Genomic DNA, 22,277 nt, shown 5'->3' with positions numbered 1-22,277 from the left:
GTGGTTCCGCATGCCAGAATGCAATGGCAGGGCCCTCCAGGGGACACGTCGCCGGGTGGGGGCGCTCTGGGACTATTGGAGAGGAGTCAAGTGCAGGCTCTACTCCCAGGGTTCCAGGACAAAGCTGATGTTGGGGAGCCTGGAGGATGCAAAGGGCCAGAGGAGGTGGGGTAACAGGACCCCCGCAGATACCAAAACATCTGAAGTATACATTGCTTATAATACCAAATACAGTGCAAGGGCTGTGTGAATAACTGTCACATTGTATTGTGTAGGGCAAGGGTCCCCAAACTAAGGCCCGCGGGCCGCATGCGGCCCCCTGAGGCCATTTATCCGGCCCCCACCGCACTTCCAGAAGAGGCACCTCTTTCATTGGTGGTCAGTGAGAGGAGCATAGTTCCCATTGAAATACTGGTCAGTTTGTTGATTTAAATTTACTTGTTCTTTATTTTAAATATTGTATTTGTTCCCGTTTTGTTTTTTTACTTTAAAATAAGATGTGCAGTGTGCATAGGGATTTGTTCATAGTTTTTTAATAGTCTGGCCCTCCAACGGTCTAAGGAACAGTGAACTGGCCCCCTGTGTAAAAAGTTTGGGGACCCCTGGTGTAGGGAATGAGGGGAAAATGCCTGTACCTGTTCACTTCAGAGCCAGTTTAGTACATGTCAGCAACAACGTGACATTTCTAAAAGACCTTTCCATCTCAGGTTGGTTGAATCTGCAGGACCTGCTGGTAAGGGGTGCACTGCACTTTAGGGGGCATACAGAGAGCCCCCACACACAACCCACGGCTGGCCCTGAACCATCTCAAATCTGAGAAAATCCTCACGGGATTTCCATGAGCTTCCCAGTTAATCCCAACTGCCACCGTGCAGGGCAGGCACGGCTGTCGTGACCGTACCCCAGGCAAGAGAACCGAGGCCCCGGGTCTGTCAGAGGCACCCCCTGCCCTGTGGGGAGGGTCAGGGTCCAGACTCCACCCTGAGCCCACCTGGCTCTAAAGCTCTGGCTTGTAACCAACAACCTGCCTTTTCTGAGTCTTTGCTCTGCATGGCTGCTGGTCCCTGTCTGTGTTCACATCCGTGTGGATACGCCGGTCCTTCCCCTGGTGGGACAGGTGCTGTGGTGCCCACTCAGGAACAGTCTGGTCTGTGCAGCCAGGAGCACCGGTGCCCTGTGAGCTCCTCGCACAGACACACACCTGCCTAACGCCACACGTCCGGGAAGTGTCCCCATCACTAGGTGACATGTGACTTTGTATATAGATCTAGTTTTTAACACTATATTGAGATACAATTGACACACAAAAAGCTTTACCTATTTAATGACTAGAACTGGATTAATCTGAGGACTAGTTTATTTATTTATTTATTTATTTATTTATTTCATTTTTCCGAAGCTAGAAACGGGGAGGCAGCCAGACAGACTTTCGCATGCGCCCGACCGGGATCCACCCGGCATGCCCACCAGGGGGTGACGCTCTGCCCCTCTGGGGCGTTGCTCTGTTGCATCCAGAGCCATTCTAGTACCTGAGGCAGAGGCCATGGAGCCATCCTCAGCGCCCAGGCAAACTTTGCTCCAGTGGAGTCCTGGCTGTAGGAGACAAAGAGAGAGACAGAGAGGAAGGAGAGAGGGAGCGGTGGAGAAGCAGATGGGCGCCTCTCCTGTGTGCCCTGGCCGGGAATCGAACTTGGGACTCCTGCACGCCAGGCCGACGCTCTACCGCTGAGCCAACCAGCCAGGGCCTGAGGACTAGTTTAAACCCGTGAAACCACAACCCCCATCCAGACCATAATTACCTGTGTCACCTCTGAGGTTTTCTTCTGCCCCTTATTGTAGCATCGAGTGGGTGCGTGTGTGTTAAGGACCCGGAATGGAAGACCTGTGTCCTTGGTGACTTAGCACACAGCTCAGGGGTGTCAGCAGGATGCTGATAGATCTCTAGGATTTCTGTATTTTATAGAACTGAGACTTTGTATCTTTGTCAGTTTGTTACTTTTGTTTCACCTCTGTTATCCTTGTGAGATGGCCTAGTCTTTTATTTTTTAATTTTTTTGCAGTTTTCTGAAGTGAGAAGTGGGGGCGGGGGTGGGGGGCTGTGATGGGAGAGGCAGAGAGACAGACTCCCGCCTGCACAGCCCGACCGAGATCCACCTGGCATGCCCACCTGGGGGCGGTGCTCCACCCCTCTGAGACGTTGTTCTGTTGCAACAGGAGCCATTCTAGCGCCTGAGGCGGAGGCCATGGAGCCATCCTCAGCGCCCGGGTCCAACTTTGCTCCAGTGGAGCCTTGGCTGCGGGAGGGGAAGAGAGAGACAGAGAGGAAGGAGAGGGGGAGGGGTGGAGAAGCAGATGGGCGCTTCTCCTGTGTGCCCTGGCCGGGAATCGAACCCCGGACTTCTACACACTGGGCCAATGCTCTATTGCTGAGCCAACTGGCCAGGGCCAATGGCCTAAAATCTTAACCAGGATTTCCCTGGTCCCCGAAGGATAACCCTATCTGTTCCTGACTCAGTCTTTGTGCTTGAGTTTGGGTGGCTGTCAGGAGTACAGGCTAAGCAGGTTAAGAATAATAACCCACCTGCCTGGGTGCCCCTGGCTTGGGTCTGGGAGAGGTTCTGTTTCTCTGCGGGCAGTATCCCCTGGTGGCTGCTCAGATGACGGTCAGCTCACTCCTTCCCAGGGACAGAAGGTGGGCACCAGGAGGACTGAAAGATGCAGGAGGGAAAGAAGTTCAAGGTCAGGACTGGTGGAGAAGGTTAGCTGTAAGAAGTCACACAAACCTTCCACCTGTCAGGTCTGACGTCATGGAACTCACACACCAAGCCCATCCGTGTGACAGCCGGGTCTCCTGCACAGGGTCCCGGAATGGGGTGCACTGCGGGGTCCCAACACACAGCCAGCTCGCAGAGTGCTACAGACGTAAGGTCCAGCTGGGTGACCTGGGAAGACACTGGGTTTCCCAGTGCTCGGTTTCCTCATTTGGAAAATGACAATTATTGTCCTGGGCGTCTCATTGAATAGTTCTGAAGATTAATGGCAGTAATGTGTAGAAATCTAAATTATTTTTGTTTATATCGTAAGATGTGAAGGTAAACAGCATCTGTAAAATCCCAAACATGAGCCAGACATACCCAAAGGGTCAGGAAGTCCCATCCCACCCGTTCTTTGCAGTGTACCCCATTCCTGATGGGCCCACTGTTTCCCCGAAGTGCTAGGTTGTGTTCAACTCGGATGGGGTCCCCTGAGGCCAGCACCCCTTTGTCTCAGAAGCTGAGTGAGCCAGCTGCTACCTTACACGGCTCTTTCAGGAGAAAGAGCCATACCCGAGGCTGGATGAACCTGGGAACAGGACACACACACACACACACACACACACACACACACACACACCTGAAATCTCTCTACTGGAGCACATGGGTAAACTTATCATTTTGAAAACTGAAATTGTATGGTTGGTGTTTTATTTATTTATTTATTTATTTATTTATTTATTTATTTATTTATTTTCTACAGAGACAGAGAGAGAATCAGAGAGAGGGATAGATAGGGACAGACAGACAGGAACAAATATAGATGAGTAGCCCATCAATCATCAGTTTTTCGTTGCAACACCTTAGTTGTTCATTGATTGCTTTCTCATATGTGCCTTGACCGCGGGCCTTCAGCAGACCGAGTAACCCCTTGCTCAAGCCAGCAACCTTGGGTCCAAGCTTTGCTCAAACCAGATGAGCCTGCGCTCAAGCTGGCGACTCGGGGTCTTGAACCTGGGTCCTCCGCATCCCAGTCTGACGCTCTATCCACTGCGCCACCACCTGGTCAGGTTCTTTTTATTTTCTTTTTTGTTTTGTTTTTTTTCATTTTTCTGAAGCTGGAAACCGGGAGGCAGTCAGACAGACTCCCGCATGCGCCCAACTGGGATCCACCCGGAACGCCCACCAGGGGGCGATGCTCTGCCCATCCGGGGGCGTCGCTCTGCTGCATCCAGAGCCACTCTAGCGCCTGAGGCAGAGGCCAAGGAGCCATCCCCAGTGCCCGGACCATCTTTACTCCAATGGAGCCTCAGCTGCAGGAGGGGAAGAGAGAGACAGAGAGGAAGGAGAGGGGGAGGGGCGGAGAAGCAGATGGGCGCCTCTCCTGTGTGCCCTGGCCGGGAATCGAACTTGGGACTCCTGCACGCCAGGCCGACGCTCTACCGCTGAGCCAACCAGCCAGGGTCCTTTTTATTTTCAATTACCTCTAAGGAGGCACCATAGTCTGGTGCTTAGGGATTTCCAAATCCTGATCAGGTTTTGCAGCCCGGCACCCACAGAACCAGGCTGGAGTCGGGAGACGTTCAAGCCCACATGCTGGTCTCAGGCCACCCTTCCTGGGGTCTCTGAGTGCACACCCTGAGGCGGAGGAGGTCCCCTCGTCCCCAGTCCCCCCAGGACGCACGCCCTTTCTTTCTTTCTTTCTTCCGTCACATGTTCAGCACACTTTGGGGTGCGTTCCAGGTCCGTTCCTGTGCTGGGGCCCCGTAGCAAGTACCACAAGCTGGGTGGCTGCAAAGAGAACTGGACTGTCTCACAGTTTCGGAGGACAGAAGTCCAAGCTGTCAGCAGGGCCTCCCAACTCCTGGGGGGTGGTCGTCCATCCTTGCCTCCCTGGACTTGTGGCTCCGTGTCTGCCTTGTCACTGCCTGGGGTTCCCTCTCGTGTCTGTGTCTATACCCAAGTGCCCCTCTTCTTATAATGGCACAGACACATTGGTGTGAGGGCCCCCCATGACCTCCACTCGATCACACCTGCAGCGCCCCTGCTTCTTTGCCAGGGTCCCGTTCACAAGCACCTGGTGTCAGGGCCTCACGATGTCTTTCAGGGCAACACCGTTCAACCCAGACCAAGAGTCCGCGGGTGCCGGCTGCGGTGACGATTCCCGGCTCCTGCTCGGAGTTCACAGACTCGCCTGGGGAAAGGAGCAGCCTCCCTGTGTGTCGGATCAGAATTCTTTTGTGCAGGGGTCCGCACGCCGCCTGCCCTCAGTCTGGTGAGAGCTCATTCAGGAAGGGCTGCTGAGGGACAAGGTGGCTTTGGGACCGGTAATGAGCTCGTCCAAGGCTCCGTCACTGTTCTCTGGAATAATTTTTTTGTTTGTTTGTTTGTTTGTGTTTTTCTGAAGATGGAAACTGGGAGGCAGTCAGACAGATTCCCACATGTGCCAACCGGGATCCACCCGGCACGCCCACCAGGGGGCGATGCTCTGCCTATCCGGGGCGTCGCTCTGTTGCACCCAGAGCCATTCTAGCGCCTGAGGCAGAGGCCACAGAGCCCGGGCCAACTTTACTCCAATGGAGCCTTGACTGCAGGAGGGGAAGAGAGAGACAGAGAGGAAGGAGACGGGGAGGGGTGGAGAAGCAGATGGGCGCCTCTCCTGTGTGCCCTGGCTGGGAATCAAACCTGGGACTCCTGCACGCCAGGCCGACGCTCTACCGCTGAGCCAACCGGCCAGGGCCGTTTTCCGGAATAATTAACTCTTCTTCTTCCCTGGTGTTCACATCCGTCAAATATCCGCAGACGGTCCTCACGCCCCTGCGGCCATCACTTAGCCGCACGCTGCCGATTTGCCCCGGTGGTGAGGAGTGTGTGTCCCCCTGTCCCCTCCCAGCATGCTCCTCTGTCCCACGGCCACCTTCACAGCTGTGAGTCCCTTCTGGGTCCCCAGCCTTTCATGTACCAGGTTCCCCAGGATGGAACATGAGAAGTCAGTGTGGTGACAAGAGGTGGCTCGCGGGGCCCCTCGGGTCCCCCGACGCCTCTGAAACTATCGTCAGTTCCCCCAGAGCCACATGGACTGAGTAGAAAAGGCAAGTGAAGATCCTGCGTCCTCAGTGCACATGGGGCTCTCAGACCACCCCCGCCCCGGCCCCTCACCCCTGGCGCCCTGCAGGTAAGCCTCTGTTTCCTGAGCTGCAGAATGAGGGTCCGGTCCCTGCTTTCTGCCACCGGGGCCGGGGTGGGGGCCCTGAGCTGAGGCAAGTGGGGTGCCCCTGTGGGGGCCTCAGGGCGGGGCATCCGCACCAGACGCGCCCAGCTCCGCTGTCCGAAAGGCTAGAAGTTCTGGGTTAGAATGTCCAAGAGGCCTGACCATGCGGTGGCGCAGTGGATAGAGGGTCGGACTGGGATGCGGAGGACCCAGGTTCGAGACCCTGAGGGCGCCAGCTTGAGCGAAGGCTCATCTAGTTTGAGCAAAAGCTCACCAACTTGGACCCAAGGTCGCTGGCTCGAGCAAGGGATTACTCGGTCTGCTGAAGGCCCGCGGTCAAGGCACATATGAGAAAGCAATCAGTGAACAACTAAGGTGTCACTGCACAACGAAAAACTAATGATTGATGCTTCTCATCTCTCCTTTCCTGTCTGTCTGTCCCTGTCTATCCCTCTCTCTGACTCTCTCTGTAAAAACAAAACAAAAAAAACAACAACAACAAAGAACAAAAAACAAAACAAAAAAGAATGTCCAAGAGGAGCTCTGATAGGACAGAGGTTCACCCGAGCATCCGAGCGTGGGGAGAGTAGCGGACGCCCTGCTTCCTGCTCTCCTGTTAGAAGTGAGTATTAATATTTCAAAGACAAGGTGGCGCTCAGGCCGGGCCCTGGGCCCAGGTTACATACCTGCGGCCCCGAGGGGCTCCCACAAGGCTCTGCCGGTAGAGAACGCTTTAAAAAAAAAAAAAAGGAATATCCACCTGTTCCTCCCTCCAGGTCTGCGTGGAGAGCTCGTCTGTCCCTGGAAGATGTGTTTTCACTCGGAGAAGAATGAACTTCCGCGGTGCTGCTGAACGTGTTGTTCTCAGGCAAGTGTTTCTATAATTATCCTGTTTCCGCTATAACCCAGTTTCTGGAACAATGGGACTTTTTATTGTATTGCCGTATCTGTTATAATAGATGTTTTATGACAGAAAATTATGGGAGAGTCACTATGATGATCCTGGAGTTTTTATTTGAAATTGCTCCAAGGCTCGAGGGCTCCGTCTCTCCCAAGGAGTTGTTGGCGGGACGCTGCTCTGAGGTTTGGGCGGGTTTCCTTTGGCGGGGTGGGGGTGGCGTGGGGTGGGGGGTGGCAGGGCGTGTTGAACTTTGGTCTGTTTGGGATTTTATTCAATGAGAGGGTTTCCTTTGCTCTCTGCACGCGTGGGGCTGAGTCACCACTGACGCGGGGTGCTCATTTGTTGATAAGCTTTATTTTCAGAAGGAATTAAGTAACATTCGTGCGAGGGACCACAGAGAACTTGGAACTTCAAGCACAGTTTGAGTAGGTATTGCCCTGTTTCGGTTGGTAGTCCCACGGCTGGGGGGGGCTGTATGGGGAGGAAAATGGGGGCTGGTTGACCCACTGGCCTCAGACAGACCCCAGCTGGTGGAGGCCGCAGTCAACACGATGGTTTAGGAAGGGCGAGCCTCAAGTCTCGGACGCCGGGTCCAGCGTCCATCAGCCTTCCCACACTGGAAGGAGCGAAGGACCAGCAGGCATCAGACAGCCCTGCCCACCCCCGCTGAAGTTAGCCATCATTTCCGCGTGTTCCGGGCGAGGTACCGAAGTACCATGGTCCCACCAAGAGGCCAGAACCGCTACCGGTGGGACGAGTCCTGGGCCTGGGAGGACAGTGGCTCCCCCTAGAGGAGCTCAAATCATCCTGAGCTCCTCCTCCCCCCCCCCAACCCCAGCTGGTTTTCCCAACGATTTCCCAGGCTCCCCAAGAACTGGAGGGTGGAAGGCACTTCCCGTGGTTACACTGTCGGGAACAGAACCAGAACAAGAGTCCAGACCCTTGGCTTCGGTTCTACCCACAGCTCACTCTCTGGTTGAGAGGGAAGGTGACCTGGAGGGTACTGAGTGGGTGGGGAGGGGGTGTAGCTGAGCGTTGGAGGCTGAGGGTGGCCACACACACTGTGAGTGTGGAGAACATCAGAGGACTCCTGCGACATGGAGCACAACCAGATGGCGCAGAACATCCAGAAGAGAGGCACGTTGGGGTTCACTGAACCTTTGGGAGCTCAGTGCCTTGGGAGGTGGCTCTGGAGGTCCCACCATGTCCCCCAGCCCGTGCCCACCCTACAGCACAGCTGTCCACTGCAGAACATCAGGGTTTTGGGGTGGGATTCGCCCTCCTGACTTCGATGGACACCGTGGTGACAGGGCCCTGCTCTGCTGGGGAAGTGCAGACTCCCTGGTGACCCTGTCAGTGCCGGTGGCCCCGGGGACCTCGGGCGGTGTTCGGGCCCTGATGAGGGTGACTTTGGGGGTGATGGTTTGGGAGGTAAGCCCGCAAAGTGAGCGAGACACAAGCCCAGCCCTGCCCTCCGCGGGAACAGATGGCGTGTGTGGATCTCGACTGAGTGGGTGGCACCCTGATGCTTTCTGCTACCTGCCACCTGCCATCAGGTCCTGTGTGGGCCATTTCAACCAAATGAATGCACTAAGGCCGGCTTTTGTTATCTTTACATAAGGTAAGTCTGCCTTCCTTCATAATGGGGGGCATTCAGTCCAAGCAGGATGCGCGGGGGTGAGACTCTGTCTCTGCAGGTAGAGCACCCTCCTCCCTCCCTCTCCCCTTCCCTCCCTCCTTCCTCCTCCCTTCCCCTCCCCCCCAGCGGACTCCTCCCGGCTCCTCCTCTCCACTCCCCCCCAGCGGACTCCTCCCGGCTCCTCCTCCCCACTCCTCCCTCCCAGCGGACTCCTCCCGGCTCCTCCTCCCCACTCCTCCCTCCCAGCGGACTCCTCCCGGCTCCTCCTCTCCACTCCTCCCCCCCCAGCGAACTCCTCCCTGCTCCTCCCCCAGCCTCCCTCTGCAGCTGCCCTTCAGGGTCCTCTCTCCGCTCACCTGCCCCAGTGAAGGGGGAACCCCAGATCTCTCTGGGACTTCCTTATCGCACCTCTAAGCCATGGTGCTGGGCGCCCCAGACCTGAACTGAAGGCTTTGCAGAGGCCTGAGAGGGTTGAACGTCACGGCAGGATCCGTCAAGGAACCTTGACGGAGACATCCTGGTGTTGGGAGAGTTAGCAGACCCCGCCGGGCTCACCCTCTGGCCCTGTCTCCCTGCTTCGGACCCGCCTCAACTTCCCCTTCTCCACTCTCTCCCGGACCCCCTCCCCAGAGCCGGAGTCAGGAAGAGGCTCGTCCATCCGGGCACGTTTCTAGGTGGGTGCCCGCCCTTCTCTGGCGTGGAGGGGCGCAGTGAGTCTACAGGTCTGCTCTGTGCCCCGGAGCTCCAGCACGAATCGTGGGACGGCCCCTTCCGGCTGACGAGGGTGCTGGCGTGGTTGGGCACACTCTCTGTTGCTGTTGTTTTTCTTTTGTTAAGTGGCGATTTTTCATTCCGGCCATACACAGATGTGTAGACATGTCTACAAGACTGCCGGCTGAAACAAAGAAGGTGTCATCCTGCAAAAACAAAGATCCCGAGGAAGTCTCTTTCGAGACCTGTTGGCGTGTGAGACACCCTCACGTTACAGAACAGTTTGTCGCCCACGTGAGGGGACGTTAGGGGCTTCCTGAGACTGTGCTCTGAAAGAGGGCTTCTCCGGGCGGGCGGCGGGCAGTGGAGAGCCACCCAGCCGCCTTGGGGACAGGGGGACTGAGGCGTGTGTGGATCTCAGGGTGCCACCCACTGGGGCGGCGGGAGGGGGCTCAGAGGACGTGCAGCGATTTGCAATGTCTCAGGCGGAAATAGAACATCTTTCATCCTCTGCAGAGTCTGGCGCTAAATCACACCTTTTTATCTTCTTCCTCTTCTTCTTCCTCCCCCTCCTCTTCCTCCCCCTCCTCTTCCTCCTCCTCCTCCTCCTCCCTCTTCTTCTTCTTCCCATCACTTAAAATCAGAATTTTGCCTTTAATACTTCCTTTCAGAACGTCACCAAAAGTGAGGCCTTCTCATGCATACGGAATTACCAAGGGCCTCAACCCAACCTCAGGTAAAGCTGCTCAGCCCGGATCAAGGCAAAGGCGTCTTTTTTTATTTTTATTTTTTATTTATTTTAGGAAATGTAGAACGGTTTGCGTCACGCGGCTGCACAGATGCGCCGACATCGATCGAGGGGCGGACTATAAACACAGCATCTGCTCCCGTGTCTGTCCCCGTGCCAGACAGGACGATGAATTAATTCTGATGTGGGACCGAGGCAGGCGGTGGCATCTGTCTCCCCGGCACGCGCCTGCTTGGGCACCGGTCTAACAGCCTCCCTTCCCCGTCCATCCGTCTGTCCGTCCCTCTGTGGCAATCACAGCTCGGCCGCTGCAACCCCACACTCGACATGATGTCTTCGTAGGACCACACAGACGCCCCCCGATCACGCACTGGAGAGCAGGCGAGGCATGAAACAGGGCACTTGATCCTAAACTCACAGGTGACGCAGATTCATCCTCCAGAGGTTCAAACACCCCGATGTCGGCCCCCCTTGGAGAAAAAAAGCGAGGAGAGGAACACTTCCAGTCACCAGTGCGTGCTCACCACGTGGAAGTGCAGACTCTCTCGCTGAGCTGGGGACATGCGTCGCAGTGACCACCAGGGGGTGCTAGAGGTCAGGGAATCCGGAACCCCTGCCCTGGGCAGAGCTCTGGGTTTTTCGTCGAACAAACCGGGTGCTTCACGTGGTGAGAAATGCGCCTCGGAAAACGCCCCGGTCTCCGCCGTTTCTGCCGCAATGACATCTCCATGGATGCCCGACGGGTGCATTTGTGTGCCCTGTGACGACAGGGACTTTCAAGACCGGCCACCGGTTCCAGAACCTGGGTCTGCAGGATAAACACCAAGTGCCCTCTTAGGTCACGTTCTTCCTGTGTTTAAGGGGGATGGGCAGACGCTTCACGCGGCTACTTTGGGTCTCTTTCCCATGGAGGTCGGAGTTTGGAGACACTCGCATAACCTAGGTCTTTCCCAAAAAGCAGAGCCCGAGAGAGCAATTTGGGCAAAGGCAGCTTATCTTCAAGGCGGTGTCGGAACCGGGCTGGGGCACCAGAGAGAGTGACCAGGGGACGGAGGAAAAGCCAGTCCAAGGATTCACTGTCAAGGCTAGTGGGTCCCTAGCAAGGTGACCGCAGCTCAACCCCGAAGGGGCTTCTGCGCAGGAAACAGGAAGCCCCCAGAATGTCCTGCCTGAGCCTCGATGCTGAGAGCTTCCGGGACAGGTGTCCCCAGCCCTCCAGGCTGCACGGGTCAGGCCCGTGCCTAATGGGCTCGTCCGCCACCCCGAGTACCAACCGACCTTGGGGAAACCCAGCCCAGAGCAGAAAATACGCTGGGGGCAAGGTGCTGCCCCTGTAAGAGGTTGGGTGACAGCCTGACCTTTGTCGCCATGACCACACCCACCAGGGAACTATGTGTTGTGCCAGCAGGGGGGTGGTTGATGCTGGCTTCCACCCACGGGGTGACCCGTCCACCGATCTGTGAAGGGCTGTCTGTCGTGGTCGGAAGGCGAGAAAGGAGGGAGGACTGGGGCCACCTTCCTTCATTTCTTCAACAAACACTTCTCGCGACCGGCTGTGTGGCGGTCACCAGGCCCTCGGACACTTTGTGCTGCGCCTCCTGAGGGGCGGCCCGGCCTGCAGGGTCTTCAGGGCCCACTGGGCTTGGAGTGTTGTCCTAAATGCTGTGCAGTCTTGTTAGGGGGCGGGGGAGGTGGACAAGAAAACTAATCAGATTGAGTTTAAAAGACTGCCCAGGCCTGACCTGTGGTAGCGCAGTGGATAAAGTGTCGACCTGGAAATGCTGAGGTCGCCGGTTCGAAACCCTGGGCTTGCCTGGTCAAGGCACCTATGGGAGTTGATGTTTCCTGCTCCTCCCCCCTTCTCTCTCTCTGTCTCTCCTCTCTCTCTCTGTCTTTCCCTCTCCTCTCTAAAAAAATAAATAAATAAATAAAATTAAAAAAAAAAAAAAGACTGCCCAGCCCTGAGGACCAGGGGCAGGGAGAGTAAAGGACACCACAGGCCACAGGGAGGTGTTGTGTTGGAGTGAATGTGGAAGGAATGAAAATGTGTGTTGAAGCCCTAGAGCCCAGTGTGATGCTGGTGTCAGGAGGTGGAAACCTTGGGAAGGTTAGAGGAGGTCATGAGGGTGGGGCCCTCATGATGGGGTTAGCGCCCTTATGAGGAAGAGACACCAGAACATGCATGCACTCTGTCTCTCTCTGTCTCTCTGTCTCTGTCTCTCTATCTCTGTCTCTCTCTCTGTACCGTGTGAGGTCACAGTGAGAAGGTGGCATCTGCCAGCCAGGAAGAGAGGCCTCACCGGAACGCGACGACGCTGGCACCGGCTCTCAGACTTCCGGCGCCCAGACTAGGAGAGAGCAGTGCCTGCCGTGTGAGCCGGCCAGCCCACGGCACGTTGTTAGGGAGTGGACAGTCCCAGGAGCCAGCCTGAGGTCCGGGCCCATGGGAGATGAGGACAGCTTGGAGCCACGCCAGAGGGTGGACCCACCTCACGATGGTTTGGACGTGAGGGGCACAAAGACGGGCGTCAGGAATGAGCCCCAGGCCTGCACTCAGGCCGTAGGGGCGGGAGGTGCCAGGTTCTGCAGTGGAGCTGTGTTGTGGAAGGTCCAGCTCCGAGCACGGCAGCCATCAGATCTGGTCACGGAGGCATCGAGAGGTTGGGGGCAGTCGGGAAGGCGAGGGTCACCGAGCTGGCGCAGAGAGAGTCTCGGAGGAAGGCAGTGGCGGGGTGCGTGGTGAGGCCTCTGTAGACTGTTCACCCAACACACGGACCCCAGCCCTGCGGGTTCATGCTGGGTCAGTCCCTCGAGGCTGTCCCCAGGGTCCCCCGTTCTTTTCTCTGAAGTCCCCAGTGTCTCTGGCCCCCGCCTCTTCAGCCCTTGGGCACAAGAGCTGAGTGGGTCTTGTCCGGTTCCCGGGAGGTGAGCTCCTCACTCACAGGGGTCGCACCGCCTTCTCATCCGAATCCTGGGCTCTGGGCGAAGGGTCAGGCAGATGAGGGAGGAAGTCTGGTGATGAAGTGAGGGCACCCCGCCCCACAAGATGGGCGGGGCAGGCTCAGGACCTCGTCCACCGACAGTCAGAACAGCCTGGCCATGAGCGCATACCAACTTGGAAGGTAGTGAACAGCTCGTCCCTCGGGGCGAGCAAGAAGAGGGTGCATGACCCCGTCCAGGGGTGCAACGGGGAAGGTCAGACTGCCTGGCCCCTAAGGACAGCCCCTCCTCTGGGGCCTCCAACGGGAGAACAGGACAAGAGGAGGGGCCGCTCGTGATCCAGAGCTCGGCACTTACCTTCCTCTGAAAATACTGGCCGACCTCTTGCGAGTAGGGAAGTGTTTGCAGCTCAGATGCTGGACCCTGTGCTTCAGTGCACGAAGATGAGCTTCTGCCCCAAAACGTCCTCGCTGCTTGTTGGTCAAATAAGTTTGCAAATATGATGTATATGTTGGCTCGCTTATAGTTTGCATTGGGTGTGGGGGACAGGCTGTAAGCAGGCAGGGTCGTTATAGCCTAAGGCTTAGTTTTAAGACTAAGCCTTTCCCACCCTTGACTGTTGCATGATGTGGGGTGGTGCACTCTCATGAGGAATCCCATTATGCCTCAGATAAGTGACTTTGTATCAGAGACTTCCTTGTTTGTATATTGGGTTAAAGGTTTGGATTTCTACACTATAAGATGAGATAGACCAGGGGTTTCTCGCTTGGTTCCTGAAACTAGCATTGCAAGAGAACAGAGAAAGGCCACGAGGAGGAGAGGAGAAACAGCCAAGATGGCAAAGTGCTGAAGGAGAAGCCAGTTTGTGCAGAGTTTGTGCAAGGAGAAGGAGATGGGTAACAGAGGTGAATAGGGCTGGTGAGCTAGAAACCTTTGATTCTAGGAAACTCGGATAAGTCAGTAGCTTTGGGAGGCCTGAATGGAAAGGGAAGTGTTTTCCCACTGTGTGTATTTCTTGTCCGCAGGGTGTGAGCTAGGATTAAAGCTAATGGCCCACCAGTTCTTGGCTCCATTGTTTCATTACCGACTGTCAGAATCAAATGCGAATCTGCACGGGCTAGGCGGCTGTGATGGTGGCCGTGGCTGCTGGCTTTACAGTGCTGTCAGAGCTGACTGACACGGCAGTTTCTGAGCAGTAACTCGGCTGACAGTTCAGTACAGCACGAGTGGGGAGGTCACGGGCCACAGGGTTCCAGGCGTGGGCGAAGGGTTTCCTAGCCTCCCCACCATCTCCTCTCGCCAGCCCCACACCCCCTCTTTGTGGTCTGGAGGTCCCTGAACTGTTTCCCTCGGCACAGCTGGTTCTCAGGGACGCCCCTCACAGCCACGTCCCAGGTCTGGCATGGCTCCGTGGATATGTGACAAGGACCTGAGCCAAACAGGCGGCAAAGACCGCCGGGGTTCTCGGGGACTGAGAGTCACGGCACGCCGGTGGGAGGGACTCTCCTCTCTGAGGAATGGGCAGGCGGGCGCCCTGAGCCGCGTCCACGGGCGAAGACGTGCCCAGAGCACAGGGCCGGAGAGGCGTGGACACCATGAGGAACTTCCGTCGTGTGTGGGAGAGCACGGACATCAGCTGATTCTCAGGACAGGGAAGCTTGTGGCTGGGCCTCCTTCGGGCCACTCGATTCGGGGCCTCCCCTCGTGGGCATTGGTGCCACCCCTGCAGCAGCGCGGCTCCTGTCCACACCCCCAACACCCAGCACAGCTCCAGCCGCAGTCCCAGGGTCCTCCCCTCTCCTGGGTGGAACGACCAGTCCCCTCTCCTGGGTGGAATGACCAGTGGACCCACACAAAGGGCAACACTGGAGAAGGAGAGAGAGGGGGCTTCCCGGAGTAAATCTGGGTGCTCTGACAGGGAGGAGGACCAGGTGCTGGGCAGGAAACAGGTCCCATCAGGGCAGAGATGGGTGCAGGCGGCCACCACAGACATCATGGAGCAGGCCAGAGGGGGCCTGGACAGCTCTGGCTGGTCCTCAGAACCCAGAAAATGGGAGAATTAAGGCAACCACAATGAAAATAAGTTTAAACCACTTACCCCCCCAACCCGTAGACCTCAATTAAACAGATTTTTTTTTCAGGGAGGAGTTATCAGAATAATTCAGGAAAGGCGTTTCTGCAGGTGAGGGCAAGGTGGGGGCCGGTGTCCCATTCAGGGTCCCACGACCTGTAGCCTCGGCTTCCTGTTTCAGGCAGGTGCTCAGGCTACAGGGTCCCCACCACAGGCACCGGCCCATTCTCAGCACTGATCTGAGCAGGAACCACAGAGAAAGGTCCATGCTTGAGGGAGGTGGCCAACGAGATAAAGAAGGTCATTCAGATCACAATACTGAAATGAAAGGGAATACATGAGATATTAGAGAGATGATATGGATAGATGATAGAAAATGGATAGGTGGATGGATAGATGGATGGATGGATAGATGGATGGATGGATGGATGGATCTGCCCGACCAGGCGGTGGCGCAGTGGATAGAGCGTCAGACTGGGATGCCGAGGACCCAGGTTCGAGACCCCGAGGTCGCCAGCTTGAGCGTGGCTCATCTGGTTTGAGCAGAGCTCACCAGCTTGGACCCAGGGTCGCTGGCTAGAGCAGGGGGTTGCTCGGTCTGCTGAAGGCCCGCGGTCGGGGCACATGTAAGAGGGCGGTCAATGAACAACTAGTGTGTCGCAGCGAAAAACTAATGATTGATGCTTCTCATCTTTCTGTTCCTGTCTGTCTGTCCCTGTCTATCCCTCTCTCTGACTCTCTCTCTATCTGTAAAAAAAAAAAGAATGGATGGATGGATGGATGATGAATGGATGAATAGATGGACCATGGGTGGATGGATGGGTGTGTGGGTATACGGACAAGTGGATGAATGGGTGAATCAATGGATGGATGGATAGATAAATAGACAGATAGAGATACAGAAATTGGAACTTGCCTTTGAAAATAAAGAGGCCTCCATCACTATGCTTCTACCATGGTTTTGTTTTTGTTTTTTTAGAGAATTTTTTAGTTTATTTGAGCCAAACTAGAAACATATGCCAGGGAGCAAGATTTCAAATGCTCCTGGAGGGTTGAGTTTTAAGACATCAGCAGGCGGGCAGGGACGGGCCACAGCGCCACACCCGGCCACTGGCATCCACCCCGGGCCTCCGCTCTGTTCTCTCCAATGCTAAAGGCTGTACCCACTTGCAGGCCTCAGACTCCGGCTGCAGAGAGGGACTGAGCATGTTCCCAGGGCCTTATCCATGTGGACAGAAAGCTGGTCATCTTCTTGCCCGGGCGGTCACCAGGCACCCGGTCACCAGGCACAGAAGTTGAGGCTGTGGGCTCCTTGGCAGCGATGGCCACAAGAAAGGGAGAAGACGCACAGGGATCCAGCAGGCCACCACGCTGTGTCCCGGGCCATCAGGAAGAGATGGGGGACCTGGCAGGCCGCCACGCCGTGTCCCGGGCCACCAGGAAGAGATGGGGGACCCGGCAGGCCACCACGCCGTGTCCCGGGCCACCAGGAAGAGATGGGGGACCTGGCAGGCCACCACGCCGTGTCCCGGGCCACCAGGAAGAGATGAGGGACCCGGCAGGCCACCACGCCGTGTCTGGGTCACCAGGAAGAGACGGGGGACCCGGCAGGCCGCCACACCGTGTCCCGGGCCACCAGGAAGAGACGGGGGACCCGGCAGGCTGTCACGCCGTGTCCCGGGCCACCAGGAAGAGATGGGGGACCCGGCAGGCCGCCACGCCATGTCCCGGGCCACCAGGAAGAGACGGGGGACCCAGCAGGCCACCACGCCGTGTCTGGGTCACCAGGAAGAGATGGGGGACCCGGCAGGCCGTCACACTGTGTTCTGGGCCACCAGGAAGAGATGGGGGACCCAGAGTGTCCCCTGGCCAGGCGCGTCTGTGATCCTCCGGGCAGCCGGCCGAGCCACTGTGCAGGTGGCCCCACACAGGCCTTAGCATGCCCCCATCTGCACATCTGTGACTCGGGAGGCCACTCTGCACCCCACCTGCCTCCCTGGGTCTGTCTGTCACTCAGCATTCATCAGAGACGTGTGGATCACCTGCCATGTTTCTGGCCTCAAGGACACAGAGTGGACGAAAGCTTCAGAGTGCCCCAGCCTCCCCAGCACCCTGTCACCGTCGGTCTGTCACCTCCCCAGGACATGGAGCCCACGGTGAGGGCAGGGGCCGGAAGAGCTGGGTCACCCGCACAGCCGGCACAGCGCCCTCCCCGTGCGTAAATAGTTCCGTCTTTTACAAAGTTCCTGTCAGCCTTTAGGGAACACCAAGTGTGGGGAGAGGCCCGCTTTGTTCTGGGGTAAGCGGGGTTCTGGAAACACGGAGTCTCTGTGTGAACAGACGGGCTGGGTCTGCTGCGGGCCCAGCCAGTGAGTCACCTGCCGTCACCAGCCTCAGGGCCTCTGCCGGGCAGGCCCCCGAGGAACAGGCCCTCCGAGTCCGAAGGTTCTCCAGGACTCTCCCTTCTTCCTTATACCCCAGGGGCCAGCCTTGCGCTCCCTCTGGGCACTCTCCAAGGCCACGTCATCCCATCCTCATCGTCACCCTCAGGGTCACCCACTTCCTGCCCCACAGACCTGCTCCCAGTTCCTAGAAGGTCACTGCACACTGGCCGCCAGGCCGGGATCGCTGCCCTCCAGCACGAATGGAGAAAGGGCCGAGTCAGATGCCGGTGAGGGGGTGCACAGGGCCCTGTCTTCTTACAGCCTGTCCCCCACACCCAATGCCTGGGGAAGGGCAGAGCCCGTGTGGCGCGGGTGGGTCAGGGGGCCTCGGGTTTCTGTCCTGTCTTTTCCACAGTCTGATATTTTGTAGACGGCCTTTCTGATGGACTCGTTTACTGGGAAGCTAAAGATACCCTTAAAGGCCTAAAAATAAACCTGAGCTGCTAAAAATTCAGCATTTCTCTTCTTCACCCGCACCAGCTGGGCCTGTCTGCTGTCACTCCAACACCATCAGGAGCGACACACGCAATTTACAACGCGAACAAGTGTACACGGACCTGGTTAGCACACTCTCCGCTAGCTGCCATTGCCCAGACATTTCAGGCTGTATCGTTGGGACTATTTCTTTCTTTATTTCTTCCTTCTCCTTCCTTCCTTCCTTCCTGCCTGCCTTCCTTCCTGCCTTCCTTCTTCTTTCCTCCCTCCCCCTTCCTTCCTCCTTCCCTTCCTTCCTCCCTCCCTCCCTTCCTTCTTCTTTCCTCCCTCCCCCTTCCTTCCTCCTTCCCTTCCTTCCTCCCTTCCTTCCCTTCCTCCCTTCCTTCCCTTCCTCCCCACCTTTCTTTCTTCTTCCTTCCTCCCTGTAAAGCCAGTAGCCACAGCCACCATCACAGCTACCTGGCTGTTCACATTGGATTCGGACAGACGGCAATGAAACAACAAAGCCAAGAACTGATGGGCCAGTAGCTTTAATCCTAGCTTGCACCCGGCGGGCACAAATACACACAGTGGGAAAACATTTCCCTTTCCATTCAGGGCTCCCAAAGCCACTGACTTATCCGAGTTTCCTAGAATCAAAGGCCTGTACCTCACCAGCCTTATTCACCTCTGTTCCCCATCCCTTCTCTCTGCACAAACTGGCTTCTCCTTCAGCACTCCACCATCTTGGCTGCCTCTCCTCTCCACCACATGGCCTTTCTCTGCTCTCTTATAATATGGCCTCCTCTGCCCCATTTTATACTGTAGAAATCCAAACCTTTAATCCAATATACAAACAAGGAAGTCTCTGATACAAAGTCACTTATCTGAGGCATAATGGGATTCCTCATGAGAGTGCACCACCCCACGTCATGCAACAGTCAAGGGTGTGAAAGGCTGTCTTAAAACTAAGCCTTAGGCTATAACGACCCTGCCTGCTTACAGCCTGTCCCCCACACCCAATGCAAACTATAAGCGAGCAAACATATATATCATATTTGCAAACTTATTTGACTAACACTCCCTCCCCTCTCCCTCCCTCCTTCCTTCCTTCCTTTCTTCCTTCTTTCTTTAATTCCTTCTTTCCCTTCCTCCCCACTTTTCTTCCTTCTTCCCTCTCCCCTCCCTCCCTTCCTTCTTTCCTTTTTCCCCTCCCCCTCCATCCCTCCGCCCGTCCCTCCCTTCCATCCTTCCTTCTCCAATCCCTTCAGTTCTATGATGTGTGCCCCTTTTGTTCTGGACTTTAGGGAAAGTTTTGTTCACATGCAGACTCCCAGAATCCCCTCTGTAAAGCCAGGATCCGCCATTGTGGCCATTCACATGCAGGTTTGCATTGGATTCGGACAGTCGGTAAAGAAACAACGGAGCCAAAACTGATGGGCCATAGTCTTTAATTCTAGCTTGCACCCGGTGGGCAAGTAAAAAATACACACTGGGCTCCAAAACCCAGTCACATTCAGTGCTCACAAAGCCACTGACTTATCCGAGTTTCCTAGAATCAAAGGTTTCTAGCTCACCAGCCTTATTCTCCTCAGTTCCCCATCTCCTTCCTTATCCCAGATACAAACTCTGCACAAATTGGCATCTCACTCAGCACTCCACCATCTTGGCTGCTTCTCCTGACCTCCTCCACGTGGCCTCCTTCTGCTCTCTGCTCTGCTCTCTCTTCTAATCATCCCAGGAACCAAGAGCCAAGTCCTGTTCTGCCCCCATTTTATAGTGTAGCTTCACAACCTCTAATCCAATATACAAAATAGGGAAGTCTCTAATACAAAGTCACTTCTCTGAGGCATGATTGGATTGTACTACCCCACATCAAAAAGGGTGGGAAAGGCTTAATCCCCAAACCAAGCCCCAGGCTACAAGGATTCTCAACACACATTAATATCACCTGGGTGACGGCCTCACGTGGGCAGCGGCCATTTTTAACAAAGTGAGCATAATACATTTTATCTGCCCCACACCCTCTCTCTGCTCTGCTGCACCCCACAGCTTCCCCCCTCTGAGAAGACCGTGAGGACAGCAGGAAGGACGGTTGTAAAGCCAGCAGCCACGGCCACCATCACAGCCGCCTGGCCCGTGCAGGTTCACATCAGATTTGGACAGTCGGTAATGAAACAACGAAGCCAAGAACTGGTGGGCCATTAGCTTTAATCCTAGCTTGCACCCGGCGGGCAAGTAAAAACACACACTGGGCTCCAAAACCCACTCATTCAGCGCTCACAAAGCTACTGACTTATCCGAGTTTCCTAGAATCAAAGGTTTCTAGCTCACCAGACTTATTCACCTCTGTTCTCCTTTCTAATGCTAATCTCAGGAACGAGAGAGCAAGCTTCCTGTCTGCCCCACTTTGTAGTGCAGATTCAAAACCTTTAATCCAATCAGAGACAAGGAAGTCTGATGCAAAGTCACTTATCTGAGGCATGATGGGATTATTCATGAGAGAGCACCACCCCACATCAAAAAGGGTGGGAAAGGCTTAGTCTTAAAACCAAGCCCCAGGCTACAAGGATCCTGCCTGCCCACAGCCGGCCCCCAACACAATTAATATAATCATGCCCATTCCAAGCAAGAAGGGCAACTAATATCACCTGGGCAACGGGCTTCCACATGGTCAGCGCCATCTTAACAAAGTGAGCATAATATATATATTTTATCTGCCCAACAACAGTGAAGAATAGACCTGCCAAACCCATAAATCACGTTCACCCTCGTTTCACGAAAATACCTGCCATAGAAAGAAATCAGGTAAATTAATAAGAATTCCCTTCTCCTTCCCTCCCGCTCACCCATCCCAAACCAAACCGTGAACAGGAATGGTTACCAGGACCAGTTAAAAGAATAAAACCTATTAAATAAATAAATTTGCTCTCCGCCAATTTATGTCACGGGCGTGCTTGGGGGAGATCTTTCAAAGGAGGGGATTTACAGGCGCGCACTGGGCGTGGGTAATTATGCATAAGAAAGGCATCACTTTTAAAGGGGATGAATAGGAGATACTTTTCTGATATACGTGAGAAAGAGAGAGATAGTGTTGGCGTGAAATATACGATGCAAACCCATTACAAAAGGCAGGAAATGCTTGATTTACCCGGGGCACCCCGCCCTCCTCGGCGGGAGCCTGGATTTCAGATCGATGGGTGTTTTTGGCAGGAAGTGGGTCGCCTTTCCATCAACCAGGTGAGTTCAACGTCTGGAATAAAAAGGTGAGGAGCGTCTGTGTGTTGAGGAGGAAGCCGTGATTTATTAGGAGCGATGGCAGAACTGAAAGTGGGCAGAGCTCACCCGGGAGGCGGAGGGTCCCCCCAGCCCACCACGCGGTTCCGGACGTCCTCAGCTATGGAATCCAGGGTTCACCTGGTCCGGTCCCAGCCCAGGCCCCTTGTGTGCTGCCCCTGGGCTGTGCTTGCTCTGAGCTCTTTCCTGTTCCTGAAAACCCTGCTAGCCCCACCACCCACCAGGTGACGAGATGGGAGCCCGTAGGCACCTGGCGCTGGTTGTTACAGTGACCGCGGGCAGCCACTCATCAGTACCACGTTCAAGCCTTCATTCGATGCCACCTCTATGCCTGCCTGCAACCTCGTCAGCGGGCGGCTCACAGACGCCGGCCCGATCTCAGCGTTTCCCTGGGGACGAAATCGCGGTCTAGAAATGGGCCAGGATCTCCGGAGCCCCACCTACGCCCAAGAAGAGGGACGGAACGTGAGCCCGGCCCCTTTCATCCGCAGGGCTCCCTGCCCCTCCTGCGTCACACCTGAGCCACTCCGGGAGCCGCCGTCTCTGCTTCGCCCTCCCGCCTGCGCAGACACTGCGGCGCTGTCTGGCCAGATGGGTCGCCGTGGCCCAGATGTCAGTCCTCGCTCCGCTCGTCCCTGTCCGGGCCACTTAGTCCCTCCCAGCCTCGGTTTCCACATCTCCAGGACGGGTCTAAGCATCCCGCCTGCTGGGACGCGTCATGAGATCGCGGCTGAAGGAACGGGCCATGCCGGACGGTTGGCGACGCGCACTGCTCTGGTGTTTTCCGCCAGCAGGTGCACAAGCGGGAAGGGCTGGCCAGGTAAGAGGCTGTGGGCCCAGCTCCGTCCTGGGCGCGCGAGGGCCGCAGGCCTCAGGAGTCTCTGCTTGCTCTTGGACAAGGAAGAGAGAGGCCGTGCTGGGTGGTGTCGTTAGAGCCGGGCAGGTTGCAGACGAGGGCCTGGCCGAGCCTCTAGACCGATGGACAGCGGTGGTAGGGGGGCAGCGGTGTCCACGCAGGCGGTCTCTGGGAGATGGAAGGAGGGTCTATGGAGGTGAAGTCCACGGGGAAGGGTCAGGGGCTACTCTCAGCCACACGGGGAGCCTGACCTCGTCCACCGGCCCCCAGCCTGCGTGGAGCGGTGCGATCG

The sequence above is a fragment of the Saccopteryx bilineata genome, chromosome 9, assembly GCF_036850765.1.
Source record: "Saccopteryx bilineata isolate mSacBil1 chromosome 9, mSacBil1_pri_phased_curated, whole genome shotgun sequence".
NCBI classification, from domain to species: Eukaryota; Metazoa; Chordata; class Mammalia; order Chiroptera; family Emballonuridae; genus Saccopteryx; species Saccopteryx bilineata.
The sequence above is the reverse complement of the archived record's forward strand: the minus strand, read 5'-3'. Positions refer to the sequence as shown.